The sequence below is a fragment of the Episyrphus balteatus genome, chromosome 1 (genome assembly GCF_945859705.1).
Source record: "Episyrphus balteatus chromosome 1, idEpiBalt1.1, whole genome shotgun sequence".
NCBI lineage: Eukaryota > Metazoa > Arthropoda > Insecta > Diptera > Syrphidae > Episyrphus > Episyrphus balteatus.
Window position 1 is genome coordinate 145882565 of NC_079134.1, and position 18775 is coordinate 145901339.

At 27.5% G+C, this 18775-nt stretch overlaps 3 protein-coding genes across 3 annotated transcripts in view; 1 reads left to right on the top strand and 2 right to left on the bottom strand.

Annotated features, from left to right (window-relative positions):
• Positions 1-18775, bottom strand: part of LOC129907356 (proteasome inhibitor PI31 subunit) — a 313952-nt gene that overhangs the window by 269079 nt on the left and 26098 nt on the right. The gene's annotated exons all lie outside the window — the stretch shown is intronic.
• The window catches only part of LOC129907335 (putative uncharacterized protein DDB_G0277255), a 206187-nt gene that overhangs the window by 175138 nt on the left and 12274 nt on the right, over positions 1-18775 (bottom strand). The gene's annotated exons all lie outside the window — the stretch shown is intronic.
• Positions 11756-18775, top strand: part of LOC129907352 (UPF0605 protein CG18335) — a 205488-nt gene continuing 198468 nt past the window's right edge. Inside the window, exon 1 of the mRNA XM_055983509.1 lies at positions 11756-11768. The gene's annotated coding sequence lies outside the window, so the exon portion shown is untranslated. The remainder of the gene's footprint in view (positions 11769-18775) is intronic.

Sequence of the window (18775 nt, forward strand, 5' to 3'; positions counted from 1 at the left end):
GTCCGTCCGGCTTTACAGACAACCTCTTTTTTATATAGAAAATAATCAAAAATTTAAATTAAAGAATATTGATTCGCCATGGAAAGATCGTTTTCAAAAAAAAATTCATTGGTCCATTTTCCAAAAAAAAAAAAATATTGAAATTTTATTTACAAATCCAAAATTAATTTGTTTAATGTTCTTTTTTTGCTACAAAGTTTTTCTTATCGAAATTTCGGAAGTGTTAACGTTTTTTTCTAAATATTGAAGTTTAACCTTAAAAGTTTTCTTTTAAAGAAACTAACTATTAGTTTTTCTAAGCTCTTAAAAATCTGATGGTAAATTAACAGTATTATTGGTAACTAAGATATTTAGCATATTTAGAAACATTTATTATGTTTTGTCTCTGTTTGTTAAATGTCTACTATTTCACGTTAAATTATATAATTTTTCAAATTAAGGGTAGTAAAAAGTTCATGCATACAAATTTGAGTTCAAATGAGAAATTAAGGAATCATGAAATGGATGGCGTGTAATTAATATTTTTGAAAAAAAAAAAAAACAAAAAAAAAATTTCTGAATTTTTAAAAAATATTTAATTTTTTTTTATAAATTGATTTTTTGATAAAGGCTAGTTAAATTCTTTGGAAATGTCATTTTTAACTGCTGATTAATATTTTCTTATAAATTACAAAACAATTTTAAGGAAATTGTATACACATGTAAAAAATATTTCTTTTTTCAAATTTCTTTTTCTTATCGGTATAAAATTTGTACATAGTTTTTTTTCTTCTATTTTTGCCAGAAAAAAAAAGTATTTTAGATTTTCTTATTTTATGATTTTTTGATTAACTATTTTGCATTGAGTCTGTTGAGTTGATTTTAAATATAATGAAACAAAAGTGCATTGTTTTCCTCCAAATGAAAGAGCTGATGTCCGAACTTGATTTGGAATTAATGTTTGAAAATATTATACATACCTATTCAATTGCATAAAAATTTCAAAGTAAAAACTACATAATTTGAAATGAAGACAATTAATTTTTTCACCAAGTCCTTAATCGACTAAACATACAAATAAAAAGAAGTAAAATGATGTTAAATTTGATTTTATTACATTTGAACGATTTCAAAATACAAAAAACAACCTATTTAAAAAAAATCCAATTTTATGTTATTAAAATTTTGAAAACCCTTCTATATCCTTAACAATCATAGACATATTAAAGAGCCCAAATAAAACTTATCATCTGCAACAAATTGCAACACTTTAGAAATTCAAATTAAATTGATGTAAGAATCTTAAACTACCGCCATTAAAACTATCCTTCATCTCAAGTACAAAAATACTTCTCTATTCTAAAAATAAGAACACAGAAAAAAAACTACACAGCCATTAAAAACCCTTTCTTCAATCAATTCTTGATTAGAATGCAAATATATCCACTTACAACTACTTTATAACAATTTTATGTATTTAATGATGAGAAGAAGGCAAACCTTTTAATTGAATTGAATAAAAAAAAAAAAAAAAAAAATACTAAAGATACCCTACTCAGTCACGACAATCGACTGTCCTCCGTCGTTGTTGTCCGACGGTCCAGTCGTACAGTCTTCGTCGTCATCAATAAAGTCAGTCTTCTCATTAGATTCCCTTGAGACTAAGAGATTGAAATTGAAAGGGAGAACGCATAAAAAAGCTTTAATTCACAATCTCGCGTCTTTTTAATTGATTTTCTTTGAGAAATCAAATTGCATGATGCAAAGTCAAATAAAAAATAAAGGCGGTTCCTTTTGATATATAGAAAGGCTATTTGGCATGCGGTAGGCTCACTTGCTTATAGGATGCGTGCGGAAGGCCCACAGCCGCCGCCGCCGTCATCACATTAACCATGACATTTTTTATAATTGACGGTTTATTTGTGAATCTACGACTGGGCAGTCTCTAGGTCCCTCGATTTCAGGGACTATGCAACTACTGGCTTTCGATTAGAAAATTATTTATTTATAGTTTGTCCAATAAATTGCAAATTTTCATGACCAATTTTGATTGCTACCTCATTTGTCTGGTCCGTCTGTCTATCTTCTTGTCTGTTTTGTCTGCGCTGCACTCAAGTGATTCGAGTAATTATGTGGCATTTGCAACAGGCCAGGTGACTGTTAATCTTTTTCAATTTACTATGCAATTATAAAAGTTAGCCAGAAAAAAAAAATAGAAAATTACCTAAGGAAAATTAATTGACACTGACGTCGTTGCCTAACTCAAGACACTGGCTGATGCCAATAGAAGTTCTATTGTCTTGGCATTTTGTCTATCTTCTAGTAATTTTTTTTTTTTTATTGAATGTTGACGGAAAGAATTGTTGGCTTGTTGGTTAGTTTATAACAATGAACTTCAAGATGCGATATCTTGTTGGAATGAGTCAAAAAAATACAGACATATGGACACCTGGGCATGAAGAATCCATAAAGATACCCGTTTACTAGAAAAATATTGACAACCATTCATTTGACTTTTGATTTTATATTGAATTTCCTAATTATTGATGGTGTGATGTTGATGATGACATCAGACTAAGATGATAATGATGATGGTGTATATAATTGCCACTTTGTTGGCAATTATAAACTTTTGAAGGCTCTTGTGGCTGACTGTTGTGTGGATTGAGTTTAATGGGTAGGTATAGATTGGAATGCTGTGCAATATTCTTTTGTGTATTAGAACCAAAGCAAAAATAAAAAACAGAATGTATATTGGCACTTCTGATAGAGGTGTAAAGTTAAAAAGCTATCAATCAGAACACTTGTAATTATTTTTTTCTGTTTCTTAATTAGATTTCAAAGACAATAAGTTTTGAGAAAAGACAGAAGAAGGTCATCTAAAACAATAGTGTACATATTATTTCATCATAAATCATGTGATGTTAAAGATTATGTGGTCAGATAGTAAGTGTATACCCTGTTTCATTAAGAAAAGATAAGGTATGTCTGTTGTCAGGAAACAAAAAAAAAAAAAAGGGTTGATGTAAGAGTTGAGGCTTTGTCGTCGCAGGTGTTCAAATCAAATTATTTAATTCTATTTGCGAACATCATAATGCTGAGTCAATTTATATCCGTGGAAAATTTTTAAAGATCCGGTTAAGGTTTGATGAAAAAGCACGTCACCAGCAATAAATTAGAGATTTTTTAACGTTACTTTATTTTCTACATAGTATACCGATATTATCGATATTGGAAACAGTTCTAAGTTTTTATTAATATTTTTTAGCCAGTTGATACCACTTTTGGGTTATAGTTGATACCTCTCTGAGCATATCCACTTTCCAGCAAAATTGACAAATCAAAAATCGCAATGATATTAGATAGAGTTGATGTTTCTCAAAAATTTTGACAATCATGGATGTTGTATGGCTTAATTTTTTAACTCGCTCTTTGCACAATGCAGTTCGAAAAGTTTTGGTCAAACCGTTTATTTCCTTGAAATTAATCAAAGTTTCGGAATGGAATTGGTGTACACTACTTTTTAACGTTTAGATAAAATTATGTTAAAATTAAGTTTGTACCTCAGCTCTTTCGTTTTAAAGAAAACAGTGTACCTTTGTTCTAATTTGGTTACAAAAGTAGCCAAAAAATCATAGAATTTAGAAATATATTAGTATTGACAGACAAACTTCTTCCAAAACGCGTCGGAAACGGACAAAAAAGTAACGGTAGATGATGATGAAAATATTTAAATGTTTGCTTCCAAACAAAGTCTATCTTTTGATCATTATTGACGGTACTAGATAAAGAATGGTTTGTTTAAATTCTGAAATTCTACCAAGCCACTTATTCAATTTTAATGAAGTTTTTAATACAAAAGTATTTATTATATAGCTTTAATATAAATTAAAAATATATTTCTGAAAAAATTAAATTTTGGATTAAAAAAAAAAAAATTGAACTATACAATTTTTGAAAATTACGGAAAGAGGGGAGTCCCAAAAAATTAATTTAGATACAGGGCCCGTATAGGACTGATGGAAAATCTAGTAGATTTCATTGAGATTTAAAGGATTTTCGCCCCAAATCTAGGGGTACTAGTACTGTGAAATATTATTTAAAAATCTTCTTTCAGACCCAATATGAACAAAAATTTATGTAGGTATTAACTGCTGACAAATTTGGATCTAAGCCATACAAAATTAAAAAAAAAACTAATAAATATTCTTTAAACATAAAATCAAAAAGGAAAGTGACTGAAACAACTCAAAACTTGACTAATGCAAGAGATCTTCTTGATGGACACGGTAAAGAATATAAATTCTTCAAAAAAACAACAAAATAAATTCAGAAAAAAGACCTTATGTTTAGACTAGATCGTGTGGAGCTTAAATTGTTCCACTTCACGCAATGAATTGCAAAAGGCACGCTCTTCACTTCACCACAAAGCACATACATATAATACAGACGACGACGACGAATGGCCTCAGAGTTTCATTTTACTCTGCCGCCGCCGTCACGCATTTAAGTTTTCATTCAAACATGACATCTGCAAGAGTTTTGAGGCTGAATATGTCCCATTACCATCCCGCATCGGCATCCACAAGGACCTTTATAAAAGCCACCATCATATATATGCCTACACGGCTAAATATATTATATTCTTGAAAAGATAGCCCTTATACCAAAAGCAGCGTAGCGCATTCGACATGATCATCACTTTCTGTCTCTGCCCTTTTATCCTTATAAATCGCCCATATGTTGTGTGCTTAGCGCGCATGCGTGCCCCCATCAGACACGGGATCCCATTGTCGGATGCGTCGCGTTGTCTTCTTTATTATTATTATTTCCAATCCCGCAAACCTAGAAGATATATTATTTTTTTATTTATTACCATTTTTTCTCGCTCTTTCTCTCTCTCTGCCAGACATAATTATGCAGAATAGCGAGGATTATTACGAGCCAAGTACTTGTAATGGATAAGATGTTGCAAGACTTATAAAAAAAAAAAACAATACAAAAAAAAAACATTCAAGAAAGAAAAGACGACTTTAAGCCACGCTAGAGCTAGGCTCACACATGGCTTGCTCGAGATAGAGCTCCTCTTTATAGAGAGAGATGGTTTTTAACCACGATAATGATGGCTGAACGTCGTCATCGTGTCGTGAAGAGCAGGTAAGAAGCTCTGTTTCATATGAAGAAGATTCTGCATCAGTACCTACTACTACCTGCGTTTTTCATGAGCAGCATAATTATTATGAGCATTGACAGCTGATGTCGTCTTGTCCAAGGTTATGGCAAGCTTATGTTGAAAGTTGGTTTATTTTTTTTTCTTATTTTTTTTTTTATTTTTCTCTGTTGCAAGCTATTCTAAAGCGTACTTGTAGATATATCATTTTTTTTTTTGTTCATTTTTTGTTGTATTTTCCCTCATAGTCTTTGTCATGTGGCGAGAGGGTCCAATAACTTGCGGACTTAAGGTGCTCTAAGAACTTCCATACCTTTGAGTATGTAATATTATGTGCTGTAATATTAAATTACACCACAGAATTAAGTTTGTCTAGAAGACAAAAAAAATAAAAAATATAAAAAGAAAACTGAGTAAAACTGCTTAATAAAGTGACCTGGGTAAGAAATAATGTGGTGCGTGGATGAGTTGTTTTTTTTTTTTTTTGTTTCTTTTATAAAGACGGTGACTATATTGAGTTTCCATTATCATCAAGTTTTGTGTAAATTATGAGAGTGAAGAAAAATAAAAAAAAAAAAAACTACTGCATTATGCATTTTTAAATGTGGGCAGAGATTACATCTTTTTAGCCAAAGCTGTGAATAATTTATGATGTAGTTTGCAGATTAAGAACAAGATTTTTTTTATTATAAACCTTTTTTTTTTGTTGAAATTTAAAACGAAGTTAATTTTAAAGGTGGTGGCGGTAAATGATAAAATAAAATTACAGAAAATGAGCTTAGCTAGAGAATATGGTTGGGGATTTTATTACTCTTCTTGGCTAATTTTATATTTTACAACATTTTAAATATACATTTTAGTATTAATAAGTTTTTGTGTTAATTCTTTAGGTCTTATCTGATATGATAGAGAGTTATAAAATTTGCAAAGAATTTTTTAAATTTGAAATACTTTAAATTTGTCACGCTTTTGATATAGTTTTAATACAAGAGAATTCTATGATATAAATTTCTAGCAAGGCTTTTCTAGAAAATCAATGAATTAGAAAAATAAACCATTTAATACACTTAATTATTCAAGAAAATAGGAACACAAGCTGTCTTTATATTCTAATAGTTTTTTTTTTATGGAAATTCAATTTATTTTTATTTAATAGTAAATGAATTTAAACATTTTTATTTCTTTTTCATTCGATCCAAGGTCAGTTTCTTTACAAAAATAACATTTTTCAATATATTATCTTATTTTAATGAAATATTTACTTAAAATGTTTTTGTTAATTTTAGTCAAATTACATCTCAAATAACTTATAATAGAATGTATTAATTTAGTTCAGACTTATGTCGTTTTGAACCTGATATTTTGAAAAAATTTTATATCAACTCCATTATATTAATAAATTCATGGTTTTTAAGGTATTTTTGTCATCTATTTAGTTAATTTAAAGTAAAATACTTCCATGTTTTCTTAAAACAAAAGAGCTGACGAACGAACTTGATTTTATATAAAATCTTTGAAAACGAAGAAAGTTATTTGTATTGTAATGGTAGAGTATTTCAAAGCAAGAGAAATTAATAAATTTAGTTTAAAGGGTTACTAATATTAAAGAGCATTTTTTTTTTACAAAAACAAATTTTTTTCTATTAAAGTTGTTCAAATATATGATAGTTCCATAGTTTTTTTTTTACAAGGAAAAAAGTATATATCAACCTCAATAGTAACATCAACTTCAGACAATCGACAAGTTTTAAAATTTTAGCACTGATAAAATAGACATTTAAAAAAAATAGATCCATGAAGTTCTGAAAATTGTTTTTAGTGAAAAAGTGTTTATTTTTTTCTTATGGGTTGAGAAAAAGCAATCATAACAGCTGACATAAGTATTGTTTTTTTGCACTCAAAAATGTTATTATTGATTTTGATGACAAATTGAACGTTTATACTTAAGTTCTTAAATATTGTACACGAATCATTGGCTTTTTGGGACTTACTATAGAATATAATTGTCTACTCGAAAAAAAACACTCTTTCATTCAAAATTATTTTATGGCAACTTTATTCGTGCTAAAATTCCAAAACTATTTAAATACATTTAATCTAATAGTCTATGTTATCGAGATAGACAAAATATTAAAGGTTTGCTGGCTAATATTTTAAATATTGAAAAAATTCTGAAATTTTGTGTTTGAAAATTTATTTTTCAAAATTACTCATTCTTTTTTTTTATTTTTATTATTTTTAGACAACTCTCTTTCTCTGTGAATTACACTTTTGCTACTGTTTTAACAATTACCAATCCATTATTGCGTTTAATTTATTTTCAAAAAATGTTTGTACATACAAAAATATTTAACAAAAAATCTACTGTAACGATTTTCTAAAAATTTATTTTTTTATGAATTTTTATGGCATTCTAATATTGGTTATTAATTTTAAAAACAATTTTTATACAATTTTTTTCAGTTTTTAATATTTTTTTTTATAAAATTAATGTAACAAGAAGTATTTTATGCAATATTTTGATTAGAAAACAAGAACATTTTTTTTAGACAACAATAACATAAACTTTTCTATGGAATTTTTAAATGGGTGTTAAAATATTAACAATAAAATTAAAAAATTAAAAAATCATAAATTATAATTTTATAATATAATTATAATTATTAATCAACCAAAATTGGAATGAAACTAGGAATTTTGGTCAAAATAAAATTAACAAAAAATGCAATCCCTTAAAAGGCAGACAAATAGTTAATTTATTTTTTCTGTCTGATAAATTTTGAACTGAAAAAAAGTTTTAATTTAACTTAATTTGCATTTAGAATTTAGAAACACATAAAACAAAAAATAAGTTTAAAAATATTCACACACATGCAGACAGTCAAAAAAAAAAAAATAAACTCGTTTATGAAGTTTTAATGTCTCTGAAAAAAAAAAAAAAAATGTAGATACAATGACACCACATTTTGTTGATGACGTTAGTTTTTTTCTAGAATTAGATTAGAAGTTCGTTTTATTGAGAACTTAAAGAAGGAGAGGGTGGTTAATAAATTTACGACTTCGTGAACAAGAATAATGTTATTCTCGCTCTGTCTTCTGGGTAATAAAATTGATTTGGTTGATATGCTAATTTGTTTAACTTATATGTTTTTAGTTTATATGGGAATTAGATATAGTTTTTTTCTATTGGTAACATTGGTATGTCAGTTATGCCTATCTTATTTGTATGAGGTAATCACACAGTTATTGAACTTCTTACGTAAGATAGGTATCAGTATGGCATTTGAATTTCATGAAGAAATTACTAAAAAAAAAAAAAGAAATCCTTTTATCGATCTAGATTTGGGGAGTCTATAAAAATACCTCTTTAAAAATGTAGGTTTAAATTTATCGGCTTGATGAAAGTGCGTGACATACCTGAAAATAGAAAAAAAGTTTGTTTAAGAATTTTCAATTGAAAGTAGTAAAAATGTTTTTATATTTATTAATAGAAATGATTACATAAAAGTTAAATTTAACCAGTTATTAAAAAAAAAAAAGAAAAAAAAATGTATTCTACTTTGATAAACGCGTTGCATTTTTGATGCAAATTCTCTTAATCCAAACAGGATTTGTTTATATTTTTTTGTAGAAGCTTAATGTTTTTTAAAAACATTGTTTTATTTTTATTGCTTAATACACAATACCTACAGTTTTTATTTTTGAATGGAAAAATATTTAATTGAACATTTAAAATCTTTTCGAAACTTGTTTAATATTAAACGTCTTCTGTTTTATAGATTAACTAAAGTAGCTTATCTACTAAGTGTTGAACCTAAGGATTGTTATATTGTTTAGAAAAGTTTAATTTAATAATACTAAGCTTCTGTTAATTAAAATTTAATGATTTAAGACTTATTTATTGGCCTTAAATTATCATTATCTTTAAGTAAAAGAATATTGTTTTCTTTTCTTATGCAACATACTGTTTTGAATATTAAAATTTTACCTCAAAATGTTCTTAGAAAATTTTCTAGGTTTCGATGTTTTTTTAATTCAACATGGCTTTGCAATTGCAATACTACTTTGTTGAGTTGGATCAATATTCTATATTTATAAATTCTTGTTGATTGTATCATTTTTAGTGGTACGAATTTATACCAATTTCTCTAAGATATTAGAATTCACCATATATTCTTTGTACCTATACTTTTTGATTTAATTAGATTGGGTAATAACCGACCAACATTTTTGCGTCTTATAAGGGTACAGAAGCATATATTCAAAATTGTCTTACTAATAGTAGAGGGAATATAGAAATTCTTGAACCGACAAAGTCAGAAAAAATTATTTATGGATTTTTATGATTAAAATTGACAAAATTAATTTTTTAACTGTGTATTTTGACATCTAAAGTGCAAGCGTTAGAGGAGGAGTTGATAGTTAACCAAATTGGACATTTTATAGAGGTGCAATTTGACCATATGTCATATTATTTCATGAAATTTTTGAAATTTTTGAATTTTTGAATGATACCAAAGATTCCCACCTACCAAAAGATAGATATTAACCATTTTATAAAAAGATGAATATTTTTTCTGTACAAAAGAAAAATTTAAGTGAAAAAATGTTAAATATAGATAATAGTACATTTTTTAAGTTCTTTTCCATTTATCATATAAATAAAGAAACAATAAAGTCTATGTTAATTTTTCAAGTGAGACTGTATTTTTTTATGGACTGAGGGATTGAAATATGTCTCTCAAGTTAGCAGAGCAAGGTCAGCAGAACATATGTTTTGTTATTGGATCTTTTAGTGCTTATTAAGTGCTAATTAAGTGCCCCAAAATTAAATTAAGTGCTACACTACTTTTGGAGAAAATTAATGTTCTGCTAACTTGATTTAAAGTTAGCAGAGCAATTACCCGAAAATGCCCTAAACTGCTCGTAGAAAAATCGTCTTTGGTATAATATTTAGGTGCTAATTAAGTGCTCTACGAATCCCAAAAAAAATTTCCAAAAAAAAATTTTTTTCCAAAAATAATTTTTTTTCTGTTATTTTCGAAAAATTTTTTTTTTTTTTTTTCAAACTCTCTCAAATAATTAAGTGCTTAACTAATATAAGTTAAGTACCCCATTTTCCGAAGAATTTTCCGAGATTTTCCATTAAAAAAAAATATTTGCATTTTCCATACAAATTCGTGTTCTGCTAACTTGAATTTTGATTTTCTCAAAAAATAAACTTTTTTTTGACAAAATTCAAATGGAGTAATTAAGTGCTCGACTAATTTGAATTAAGTACCCCATTTTCCGAAGAATTTTCCGAGATTTTCCATTAAAAAAAAAAATTCAAATTAGTCGAGCACTTAATTACCTACTCCATTTGAATTTTGTCAAAAAAAAGTTTATTTTTTGAGAAAATCAAAATTCAAGTTAGCAGAACACGAATTTGTATGGAAAATGCAAATATTTTTTTTTAATGGAAAATCTCGGAAAATTCTTCGGAAAATGGGGTACTTAACTTATATTAGTTAAGCACTTAATTATTTGAGAGAGTTTGAAAAAAAAAAAAAAAATTTTTTTTCGAAAATAACAGAAAAAAAATTATTTTTGGAAAAAAATTTTTTTTTGGAAATTTTTTTTGGGATTCGTAGAGCACTTAATTAGCACCTAAATATTATACCAAACCCGATTTTTCTACGAGCAGTTTAGGGCATTTTCGGGTAATTGCTCTGCTAACTTTAAATCAAGTTAGCAGAACATTAATTTTCTCCAAAAGTAGTGGAGCACTTAATTTAATTTTGGGGCACTTAATTAGCACTTAATAAGCACTAAAAGATCCAATAACAAAACATATGTTCTGCTGACCTTGCTCTGCTAACTTGAGAGACATGATTGAAATTTGTACTAAACACCCTCAGCCCTATTTATAAACTCGTCATAGAGAGTGCATAGCATTATGTACTCTTTATAATGTCTTTAAACAAAAAATTGTGATTTATAATATTTATGCAACGTTTAATAGAGCTTGTATAAGCTAAACGCGTTTTCAGGTTGTTTAGAGCCTGAATAAGAATATATTTTGCTCAAATGTCAGTTGAACATCACATCATTGTCACAAAAAAAAACAACAATGATTTGTATAATTTTTATTGACGAATTTAGTTTTCCTCTTTCTTTCTTTATTTCATAATCGAAGTGAACAATTTGTAATGAACTAAAATAATAAATAATAAATTGTGTTTTTTAGAGATTTTTCCCTGATATGAATTCTTTGCGAGAACTTTTGCCCGCAGTAGCCAAATGTGTGTTTTCATTTTTCATCTTTCTCTTTTTAAGCCTTTTGTTTTTTTTACACAGAAATGATTAATGTATAATATTTTTTAATTGTCAACAAAAAACAAATGAGAAATCGTATTTTCTTTTAGAATTTTTCTTCCTTCAATATGACGAGAACTTTTGCTCACGTTTTTGTTTTTGTTTTTTGTTTATTTTCGAATCAGATGTAGTTATTTTATCGACAGATGGAGTTGTTTGTCGTTATAAAAAGTACTTATTTTGCTTTTTTAGTACTTATTTGGACACAAACCTAGCATAATTATAATGGCTAAGAAAATGTTTTAATAAATAAAAATATATGTAACGTCGCATAGAGGCTACGTAAAACTTTATGCATTGTATAACTATGCAGCCCTTTAGAGATGTTTAGCGAAATCTAATAAATAAGGCTGCCTGTGAATAGGCTCCAAATTCGTTAAATTCGGTCAGAGTGTTGGAGTGTTGGAGATGGTATGGAAATTAGTGAGGAACCCCAAAATCATAAGTTTCGTTAAGCTCTTGTCCGCTATCACATTTTTAAGAAACAATATCAACTTTCAAATCAATAAGGGAAGTTTAAATGTATTGCAAGCACTATTTTGTCGAAATGTTTCGATGATCTGTAAAAAGTTGTATGTTTACATTTTGAAACAACTTAATCTTCAGCAATTAAAAGTATCGACATTATTAATGAAAAAGAAAAAAAAAATAGGGGGCCAAGATTTCTGCCCTAAGGTACTCCCACAGTTACAATGGTGGAAAACCATAGGGACCATACTGCTTATACTAACATCAATAATAATTATTTTCAGTTCCCTAACAAGGTTTGCCAAATCAAATGCCCATATACCTAACAAAAATTGGCATAACTTTTAAAAAATATCATTAAGCTATGAGTTCTTACAACTATTCAATGAATAGTATTCATGTTCTTTTAAAAAAGAAGACTTTATAAAGCTGGAATGTAAAGTCGATTTACAAAAAACTAAATTCCAACATTGTACATACACCTATGAAATGAATTTTAATGACCATCTAGCTGAATGTAAAAAATCTCCATCTATCCATCAAAATGACATCTGTGATTTCCAAAAAAGACCATGTTAACTATCCTCATTAAATTCAAGTCAGCCATGGTGAACTAAATTCATCAAAACGTCATCGGGAACCCTTTATTTTTTTCTCATTCAATGTTTTATATGTCAGATTTATATGGGCGTAACATAACCTGGAGGGCTCTGAAACATTTCATATTCCAGGTGTGTATGTATCGTATTATATTGCTACATTAAACCATGCAAATTAAAAACGAAACAAAAAAAAAAAAATGCAAAATTAATTTAATGAATTTAATTACGGCACTGGGCGATGATGTTGATGCCACACCATCATTGTGTATCATCATCATCATCATCACAGTCAACACACATTGTATGGTTTTCAAAGAGCCGAGATTCAACCCAAGTTTAAGGTCACGGAAATATGTTTACCATCCAACATCATCATCATCAGAAAGACCTGAAAACACATTGTACGAGTCTCAAAGTAGATAAAGATGGGGTCTTTCTTTTGTTTTTGCGCAGATACACTCGTCGTAATACTCTTCGTACTATGTGCTACCTTTTCAAGGCCGCTGAACAGAAAAGATAATAATCACCGGCATAGTAATGTTGTAGTTGACAATGGTGAATCTCTTGATATTATACAAAACAACAAGAAAAAAAATGAAGACAAATGATAAACAGTTAAAAAAGTTGGTTAAATAATGATGAGGCACGATTAAAAAATATGAGGGTGGTTCTGAGAAAGGGCTTATGATAAAATCTACCTTTAATAGATTCTATTACTTTTTTTTTCTCTGTCTCTCTGGGAAAAAGGGTTCAAAAGTTGGAATGGAATCCCCTGAATGCGGTGTGAAAAATTCATAAAACATTTTTTTTTGTTAAATAATAAATAAAAAAAACCTCAAGACAATAATAATAGTTGCAGATAATTAGCATAATTAACTTTGAAATGAAAAAAAATTGCAAACAAATTGCAATGAAGGTTATAATGAATGGGTATATTTTTATAGTTAGCTAACTTGGAAGAAACAAACAAGTTCAATGGGAATCAGCATGTGATTTGTAAGTAATTTCAGTTTGATGTAATAAATAAAAACAATTGAGTTTGTTGCGTAATGTAATGAATTAATGAATTGAAATACAATTGAATTGATAACATTTTTCTGAGAAGTATGTAATGTTGTATGCTGTAAAATAATATTTATGCCCAAAGTCTAGTACATAGTTTGAGAGTATCAACCTTCAAAAAAATTAATTGATAGGAATTTATTTCTATTTCCACGAAAGAAATTTTAAGGCCCATTAGTCAACCGTACGTCGCGTCATTAAATGAAGAATTAATGCATTTCTTCATTTCTAAAGACATTTCAAAAGACTTTCTGACCATGAAAACAGAAGGAAAAAATCCTTGAGTACTTTGGGACTTTGGAAAACCAAATTAATCTTAACTTAACTAAACTTCCGGTATCAGGGTTTTCAAAATGGAAAATTGGAAAATTGGAATATTGAAAAAAGAATTTTAAAAGTTCTATGTTACCATGCTTTGTAGTCTGTCATTTCTGTGAGATGAAACTGCAAGCAGAAATTTAGTTTAGTTTAAAAAAAGGTTTTTGTGAGAGCTAATTTTTTTTTAATTGTAGATAATTTAAAGGACTACAATAGTATTTTATTTTGTTAGCCAATGCTCGCACCGTTTGCAAAATAATGAGGCAAGAGTTTGCTAAACAAAAAAACGATTTCGACTTAATATTATTTATTTTTTATTTGTTTAAACAAAAAGAATGTGCACCAAATCGATAGAAAATGTTGTAACAAACAATTAATAGCTTTATTTTTTGCCGTAGGACATCCTGAAGCCGAGTTATTATCAAAAAACGATATGTTTTCGCAACGGTTTTACTTGCGTGCATTTATCAATTGCTCGGCCATCTTTGGTGATAGAGTTGATTTTTTCTTTTAAATGCAGGTAATTAAGAGGGCTACAAAATAGGATAGAAAAATGTTAATCATAATGTAAGTTTTTTTTTCGAAATAAAAACGAAAATGTGTTTTTTAAAAACTAGAATTTGACTTAAACTGGCTGCCATTTTGTAGTCATTAATTTTAATACAATGAAATTACATTTAAACGATAGAAAATATTATATGGAAGAGAATGTATGTTTATTTTTTGGTCTACGACAAACTGGAGCAAAGATATTAGCTTAGAAGTAAAATATCCCAAAAAATGCATTTTTGTGAATAACTCCGCTTAAAAGAATGATCAGAAATTGGGTTTAAGTCTTTTAAATATTAAATATACCCCACTGTTGAAAACTGTAATAAAAGCCTTTTTAATATTCTCTGTTAAAATCTGCTGAAATCAACATGACGTCACTGTTTTTAAGCGCTAATGTTTGGCATTTTTTAACTCTGGCTTAGCTGCTACTTTTCGGTAACTGTTACTACCTGTGTTATTGCTCCTTTACAATAACAGGTATTAATACCTGTTAGTCATCGCGATTGCAAAAATTGTTTCCAAAAATTTTCAAGTAAATGTACCAAATGTTTAATTTTTTTTTTTTTCAAAGTGCATTGAATTCATTTTTTTTACAAAGTTTTATCTATACATACTTAAAAGATCTCTTTTGAAAAAAAAAGCAGATCTATAATAAGAGCTGTCAAACGTCAATTCAAATTCAGTGTTTTTTTTTTTTTTTTTGTTTCTTCTTTCTTTGTTTTATTTGTATACATTATTTTTTGATGAAAAGAGGCACTCCCATTTTCTCATTGCACACACTTCGATTGCTTGTCTTTTAATAGATGGGTTTCTATTCCTCAATAATCCAAGACACAAACGAATATTTTTTTTTTTTTTTGTTATTTTTTAAGTTCGATCACCTTTTAGTTGCGTAATTATGTTAGAAAATCTATGAACAATTGAGAGTTGCGCACGACTTTTCTTCATCTTCTTTGATATTTAAACATAATTTATATTAAAGGGAAGATATTGTATTTAATACAAAAAAAAAAAATTAAAATTAATCTGAATAACTCTTAACTTCACTTCTTTAGACCAGTTTATACCAAACAGTAAAAAAAATTTAATACTACCTATTATCTTATATTATTCAATATACCAACACCACAAAGTAAACAATGTATTGAAATTTTGCCATTCATTCCTTAATGGTATAAATAAATTTGGCATGCTTTTGTTATACCAATTTATTATAGGTACCCTTTAGGGAATACGAAACAAACAAGAACCTTGTGACTTGTTTATCGAATGTGACTTCTAGATGAAAGATGGAGAAATTCATGATCCTAATAGGTATAAAATATTTTATACCAATAAAATTAATGAGAAGAAAACCAACAAAACTAAAGTTTTTATTAAAAAAGTATTTTTTTTCCTCTCTTTTTTAATTGGTATAAAACTTTAAAATAAATAACCACTTTTGTATAATACCAGTCAGGTAAAACAAAAAGCAATAGCGTGCGACTGAGTCGTGTACTTTATTTCCAATGTCATTAAAAACAGCTTTACAATTGCCTGCCATACGTCTATCTATCCAAATGACAGTCTCGATTTTCGTTAACATAACATTTTTGATTTTTTTTAATTTCATAATCGAATTTTGAAAAATCGTGATCAGAAGCTTCTTTTTTTGAATAAAACAAAAACTTGTTGATAAGTTTAATCAATCATTCACTTACAATTTTGTTTTGTCTAGTCTCACATCCCGCCAGTCTCAGTTATATTTTTCCAAAAGGAAAATTTTCATAATTACATACAAAGTTCTGTAAGGCTCGAAAATGAAATAAAAAATACAGAAATTCTAGGTTTCATCACGTGCTCGAACTCCCACGGGACGTGTTTCCCCATTTTTTTGTTTGTGTTTAGTCTTTTTGATCATCAAACCATGATTCCTTCGTTAAAAAAGAGGTATCATGAAGAAATGAAGAACAATACAACAACAGAAGAAAAAAATATTGGAACCCATCGTTTGTCTACATTCCCCCTACCTTCCCCCTCAGATATCCTATAACTTCGCTTTTGTCGATCGATCAGTGTGACCACAGATGGCAACAATGTATCTTTCAGAATAAGTTTAAACACTAACCAACATCATCTGACTGAAAACAGATGGTGGGATGAATGAAATGGCGGCGTGGTCTATAATTTTGATAATAAAAATAAAATGGTTTGTCATATCCCCTGGGGGCCGATTTTCTATTTCTATAGTCTTTTATGTTTTTTTTTTTTTTTTTTTTACTTTGTGGTCGCGTCAGTGTCACTACTAAAGTCCATCATATTAAAAACTAAGATGCAAATGCTGTGGTTTGAATATAGGGTTTGGTTGTTTTTTGGGAGTTGAGGTATATTTACCTTTTATGGATGCATCATGATGAATGTCAAAGGGAAACACAATACGTGGTTTGTGCAATGTGTGAACTTTTAATGGTGAAAAGAGGTAAGATTGATGGAAGAACTTTTGATGATAATGTTTTTGTTTATTTTTTTTAACAAGATATGAAATATGATTTTGATCAGTTTGTATTGAATTTGCATTTTTCTATACTTAGAACGCTATTAACCTAATACAAAATTTCAACACACAATTATTCTTAAAAGTCTATTCAATTGTTGTTCTTTTTTTTGTATTTACTATTTTAAAACATTTTTTTTTTTTTTTGTAAAAATGTCATGTTCATATTTTTGGCAGAAACACAAATCTGTTTTTAAGAGCTTTTTTGAAATTTTTAGGAAACTTCTCAAGAAAAAGGTGTGTTTTATTTTTAACTCAAACTAGTTTTTTTGAGTTAGTGAATCTTTTGAAAAAGTCTTGCAGTTTCAAATGTAATGAAAACATGACATCCTTAAACTTAATGCACTCAAAGATCAAAGTATAATAAATATATAAATTATATGGAAAAATTAAATTTAATAATATTTTTTTATTGAAATAACTAAACTAAATTTTCATAAATGTCCCGATTTTGTCCAAACTTTAAAATCTTCTTATTAGTTGAAATGATTTTGAAACAAATAAAATTGGAAATCTTAGAACCAAATAATCTAAAAAAAAGAACCTATTATATTTCCTTACTAGTTTTTATTTTTAAGTTATTATATTCTTAATTTTGTTAATGAAAATTTTTAATGACTAAAATCTTCACCAAATCACTTGTTACAAATAATTTTGAAAGAAAAAAAAAAAACAATTGATGTAAATAATATGTTCTTGTTAAAATTTTATAAGAATATTAATAACAAATAATTTAAATTTTGATTTTAAAATTTTACAAAAACATCTTTTAAAATGAAGGATGTCATTTAATTTTGTGTAAAGCAATAAATATTTAAAAAAAAAAATTACAATCGTTAGAATCGTTATTTTTTTAATAGGAATTTTCAAAAAAGTAATTAATATGCTCTGAAACAGAAACCTAAATTAGAAATTTATAAACACACATCAACAAAAGTTCAAAAAATGATTTTTGAAAAAAAACAGTATTTTTTTAAATCCAAAAATTAATTATAATTTTATTTTAACATTTAGGGCCAATTTATTGACGCTCCATTAAATTTAATGTCTCCATTAAAAACGAAAAAATTTAAAATTTGTATGCAATTTGACAGAATAAAAACGGTTTAATGGCAGTTCCAAAAATATACATTTTTTATTTCAAAAGTAGGGCCTAACTGGCAACAGTTGTACATTTTTTTTATTATCAACATACTTAGAGCCGTTCTTAGAAGAAAAAAAAACAAACTTTTCTATTTTGGTCATATGGCAAGTACCGTTAATTTTGAACCTACATATAAAAATTCGTTCCGATGTTTTGACCTAGATATGGAGTTTTAAGGGCCACAAAACCGTCAAATTCAATGTTCACAAAAAATCAACATGAATTGTATTTGAAATTGATTTTTATGATTTTTTATTAAAGAAAAAATAAAATAACTTGCGACGTATCTCCCACATTTTTGCCCTTTTTTCTGCTTTATTATTTTATACACTTTTGTTTCTATAAAATGGTTAATTTGTAAAGCTTTGAACAGTATTTACGTTAAAAAGTTACAATTGTTTGCATAAATTGATTAAAAACAAAAAAAATATTTGATTTTCAAAAAAAAAAAATAATAATAAATACCTAAATCGAGCTTTATTTAATAAGATTCAAAGCCACGTTTATGTTTTAATTATTAAATTTAATTACATATTATTAATTTAATAGAAAAACAAAACTTTATTTTAATAATAATAAAAAAAAAAACC